Below are 6,000 nucleotides of genomic sequence, written 5' to 3'. Positions count from 1 at the left end.
GGTCCACTTGGCACCACACGCATCCTTTCACACTCCCCAGGTCCTCCTGCTGGCCTTACCCCGGCCTCGCCCCGCGCCCCGGCCTCGCCCCGAACCCTGAACGCCCCGCCCGCTGCATCCATCGAGTCTCGATCCTCGGGGCGGTGGAGACGGCGGAGGGATCCTGAACACGCCCACGCACCACCATCAGCCCCCGCGCTGATTGGCTGACGGATCTCTGGTCACATCAGCCCAGGTGCGCCGCCCGGAGGAGGGCTGGCCTTAGCGCCAACCAATTGCAAGGCATTCCGGTGCGGCCGCGCCTCTTAGCCAATCCGAAAGGGGATCTGGAAAAAGGCGTGCCAAATCGGAGCTGGGCAGGGGGCGGGGTCGCCCTTGACCGCGAAGGCTGGGCGCTGTCACCTTGACAACCTGGCGTGTCCTGGGGAGTCAGTCCTACTCCCCCCGCGGGTCCCCCAATCCCGAAATATTCACCCATGACCCCAATAAAGTCCCAACCTAGAGGGTTTGGATGCAAAAGGGAGGATTTGGGTCTGAAGTGTATGGAGAATGTTTATTCTTTCACGTATTTGTCGTTATTAGGTGATTCATGGCGACCCAATCTGACAGAGTAGAACTGCCCCACAGGGTTTCCTAGGCTGTAATCTTTACAGATGCAGATCTTCAGGGTTTTCTCCCGCTGAGCGGCTGATAGGTTCCAACAACCAACCTTTCAGTTAGCACCTCAGCGCTTAACCGCTGTGCCACCAGGGCTCCTTAAATAATATATAGATATAATAAATATAAGACATATAAACAAGACTGAAATGACTAAAGTAGAATGAAGGCAGAAAAGGCTCCTGATCAGAAAATTCTGCGAACAGAAAGGGTAATCTAACCCGTGCTCCAGCTTCTTGCTCTGTACGGCCGCAAACGGACCCATTCCCATTTCTGTTATTTTCGCCGGTTCTTCCTTTTAAACTTCTTCTAAGCACATAAATATACGTATAATATTTATGTATAACTTACATATGAATTTTCATCTTTCTATAGTCTTTTTTTAATACTGGCATTATTTCCAAGCAACCCTGTAAACCAAAACAAAACAAACCCACTGCCGTCGAGTCAACTCCAACTCATAGTGACCCTATAGGACAGAATAGAACTGTCCCATATGGTTTCCAAGGCTGTAAATCTTTGTAGAAGCAGACTGCCACATCTTTCTCCCGTGGAGTGGCTAGTGGGTTCAAACCCCCAACCTTGTGGTTAAAGCGCTGGACTGCTTTAACCACTGCCCCACCAGGGCTCCTAAGCCCTGCAAACAGAGACTTGCAAACAACGAACCATTCAATGCTTGAAACAGCTCAAGAAGAATTCTGACACAGAAAAATAAATGTGAGAGGTAGGAATTTATTGTCATAACGCAGGGCAAATTGCAGGCACTCAATATTTATTCACGAGTGCAGTTTTACCCTCAAGTCTGACAGGAAACAAACGGGACAGGGGGGAGGCAGTGCGGGAGAGAAGATCATCTTAGCACTGTCTGTGGTCTCTTTGCCCTGTAACTATACTTGAAACAGGTTTAATCATTGCATCCTTTCTTTAGGCTCCTTTTCTTACTCCAATAGATGCTAACTTCACTCTCTTTTATGAAATAACCTCTCTGCATCAGTTTCTTTTGCTAATTCTGTGAATTTTCATTTCCATGGACTGTAATTTATATTTTTTCCAATGCTTGTATTTTATGATTTGAACGATATCCAATTAGCAGCAGCCCTCTAACACTAAAGTCGGGATAGATTTAAAGCGTGAGAAGAATTTTAAATTCAAAGAGATTGGAAGCAATTGGCACTATGTCTTTATTGCCCACCATGGGGGTGAATGTCACAGCTGGCTAAGGGTGAGTGTTTTGAATATCACATACATACGGGTAGTTGTGCAAACTTTTAAACTATGTAATCTCTAATCCAAACGCGATCAATTTGTGTTCAGGATTTGTGGCTTTGCCTGTTGCGAGGAAATAATCTTCAGAAAACATTTAGAACCCTCAGTCATGGCTGAAACTGCCAGTGGTTCTGTAGGACAAGAAAATAGAGCCCTGGATTCTTTGTATTTTTAATTGTGGTGAAAGATATATAATGAAACATTAGCCATTTCAATCTTTTTACGTGTACAATTCAGTGAAATCGATTATGTTCACCATGTTGCGCAACCATCACCACCATCTGCTCCCAGATGTTTTCATCACCCTTAACAGAAGCTCAGTGCCCCTTAAGCAATCAATCACTCGTTTCCTTCTCCCACTCACCCCTGCTGACTACTAATGAACTTTAGTCTCCATACATTTGCCTATTGTAGATATTTCCTGTAAGTGAGATCATACACTTGGCCTTTTGTGTTTGGCTTTCTTTCACATAGCATATAATGCCTTCAGGGTTCGTCCATGCCGTAGCACGTGTCAGAATTCCGTTCCTATTTATGGCTGCATAATATTCCGTTGTGTAGGTAGACTGCATTTTGCTTATCCATTCCTCTGTTGGTGAACATCTGGGTTGTTTCCACCTTTCAGCTACTGTGAGTAATACTGCAGTGAACATTGGTATATACCAGTATCTATCTGAGTCCCTGCTTTCATGTCCTTTGGGTATATACCTAGGAGTGGAATTGCAGGGTCATATGATAATTCTATGTAAGGCCTGAATTCTTAACATACCTTTGAGATTCTGGAATAGATGCTGAGCTGTGCACATAGCTGCAGAGGCCCAACCAGCACCTATATGTGGGCCTGAACTGCTTTGCACTGGTGAGCACACAAAATCCTATCGCCTTGCACTTCAGTGAGCAATAGCCCCCATCCCTAGGCCGGAAGGCAGCAAGGCTTGCCTTAAAGACCCCTGGGATTAAACACTATCACTCGTTCTTATTTCATTCTGGCTAATAATGCTTACCTTCACTGCGTCAACACTGTCAAGCTGAAACCGATGGAGTAAGTGAAGTGTTTGAAAAAACAACCAGGCTTAGCTAGTAGACTACTAAGGTAAACGCACATTTTCATTTGGTCATCATAAAATTGGTTTCCAAAGCTCTGCACTAATGGACAGAGGGGGAAAATGAAGTTAGCAGCCTAGTCCTAAAAGACGAGAGGCAAAACTCAACATTTATTAATGTTATGTTTGCACTGAAAATTCCACATTGGACTTTACAAGTTACGTAATAATAGTTGTAGAAACATAATGGGGGTTTAAGGTAGAAAAGTCAATTCAGGAAGTGTGGCTGTTGATTTTTAAAATATCCATAACAAATTTACCAACTTCCTTAATGTCTGCCAACAAGGGAATTGTTAAATACGTTATGACGGATCCATAACATGGGGAACTGTAGAGCCATTCAAAGAATGGGGCGGCTGGTTCTCTAAAATGTATGTAAGAGACAGATAAACAACATTCAGGAAAGTGTATACGCTGTTGTTTTAAAAGTGTGTATAATATGCTGTTATTTGAAAGTGTATATAATACTATTTTTTAAAGGATATATAAGCTCTTGTAGTCACTGAATATCCCTAGCAGGATTCCCAAGACGCGGAGAACATTGGCGCATTAGAGGGGGTGAGCGTGGTGGCTGGGGGACGGGGCAGGAACAAGACTCAGTGTTCACTGGGCACACTTTTGTATTTTGAATTGTGTACCGTGTGATGAAGGAGCTCCGGTGGTGCAAGGGTTAAGCACTCTGCTGCTAACTAAAAGGTTGGCAGTTCAAACTCACCAGCGATCTGCGATCTGCGGGAGCAAAGACCTAGCAATCTGCTTCTGTAAAGATCATAGCCAAGAAACCCCTATGGGGCAGTTCTAGTCTATCACATGGAGTTACTCTGAGTTGGAATCGATTCCACAGCACCTAACAACAACACCATGTAATGAATTGCCTTTGCCAGGGTACCCCAAACTTTTTTGGTTCCAGGACTTCTTAACACTCTTAAACCTACTGAGCACCCGAAAGAGCTTTTTTTTTCTTCTATGGGTGATATCTACTGATACCTACCAAATTAGAAATAAAAACTAAGAAACCAGAAAAAGTAATAATTCTTTAAAACAATGATAAATCCATTGCATGTTACCATAAACCACATTTTTATGAAAAATGACTATATTTTGCAAAAACAAAAATATTCACTCAATCGAAGACAACTGGATTCTCGTGTGGCTTCTGCCTTCAGTCTGTGGGCTGTCACACGTCACAGCTCTGGAAAACCCCATCGTTCGCTGGTGAGAGAGTTAGAGTGGAAAGGCCAATGATTAACAGTCCTTTATGTAACGAGGACCCCAGACTACACCTTATTCAGTCACTCATTCATCCATTGCCTATGCAAATGAACGAATGAGTGAACGAATAAACCTTTTAAAAAGCTGTCATATACTTTATTAATGAATAAACATTGTTAAGCCTCCAAGGAATCCTCCACGAGGGGGGAGAAAAATCCTCCGTGAGAATAACATTCAAATGATCTCATGCAGTTCACAGAGGGTGTTGTAGGCAATATCAAGAAAAGATCTTAAAACTAGGAGAGGTGGTTTTGCATAATCTTTTGAAATCTAAGTTGATGATAGCACACTTTGTAGCCTGGTGATAAGCAAGAACAATTTCATCCTACCTGTTGGCCAAAAAAACCAAACCCATTGCCATCGAGTGGGTTCCAACTCATAGTGACCCTATAGGACAGAGTAGAACTGCCCCATAGGGTTTCCAAGGCTGTAATCTTTATAGAAGCAGACTGCCACGTCTTTCTCCCACAGAGAATCTGGTGGGTTCGAACCACCAACCTTTTGGTTAGCAGCCAAGCGCTTAACCACTGCACCACCAGAGTTCTTCCTACCTGTTACAAGACCCTAAATACGGTTCAAACACAGCCTCTTTGAATAGGGCAACCTGAGACCCTGAAAGGCAAAAATAAAACGTCCAGAAAAGATCAATCTGAGCTGAGGTCTAATAAATTGTCACGTCTGTTGAGCTCCTGTTTACCCAGCATGCCTGGGGATTGGCTTAACTGATGAGAATGACCAGATACTGTACATGGATATTAAAATTCTTAAACTGCTAGGAGAAAAGATAATTGCTTCTGCAATTTCTTTGATGATACGAAGGATCCCTCCAGGCTTTTCACTGTACCCCTCAGCTTGCAGCGGAAATACGATTTAGAGTCAGAGTTGCTGGGTTTTAATCCTAGCTCCCCACAGTTTATTAGCTGGGCCACTTTATACAAGTCCCTCAACCTCTCTGAGCCCCATCTACAAACAGGAACTTGTCAGGATTAAATGGAAAAACAAAAATTAGTTAACTATAAAACAACAAATACTACTTACTATTATTCCCAGCCACCCCTTTGTGGCAGCATACTCTGAAAAGATGGTGGCTATTCGAGCTTTTTCATTGTCATTGTTTCATCGGGGCCACCAATTAATATGTCCGTTTATACGAGATCAAAAAAACACACACAGCCACAACTTCTTCAGGAGGGAGATACTAAAGGTTGTAGTGATATCTGCCTTAAGGGAGGCAGCATGAACTCATAGGCTCAAGTCCAAGTTCCCTGAGGACTGGCCATTTGCCCTGGGGCCATGTTTCTCAATCTCTGTGAGCCTAGGTCTTCTTCTTTGTATCACAGAGATACTCCCTTCTTAGCCGAGACTGTGCCCTCCAAGAGCTGGGCAGGAGGAGCAGAGTTAGACACACAGAAGGCCCTTAGTTTACGAGAGTTGCCGCTGTCACTTACGGGGGGTGTAAGCCACCATCCCTTTGCTGCTACCTTTCTAGTCAACCTGTGGGTCTCTGGGTCCCAAGACTTTCACTCTCTAGGACTCCCCTCCCCACCCCTACCTGCACTTCTATAAATCCAGCTGTTGTTGCTAGGTGCTGTGGAGTCGATTCCGACTCATAACGACCCCATGTGACAGAGTAGAACTGCTTCGTAGGGTTTCCAAGGAGTGGCTGGTGGATTTGAACCGCCAATCTTTTGGTTAGCCGTGT

Source organism: Trichechus manatus, unplaced genomic scaffold, assembly GCF_000243295.1.
Source record: "Trichechus manatus latirostris isolate Lorelei unplaced genomic scaffold, TriManLat1.0 scaffold00131, whole genome shotgun sequence".
Taxonomy (NCBI): Eukaryota; Metazoa; Chordata; class Mammalia; order Sirenia; family Trichechidae; genus Trichechus; species Trichechus manatus.
The sequence above is the reverse complement of the archived record's forward strand: the minus strand, read 5'-3'. Positions refer to the sequence as shown.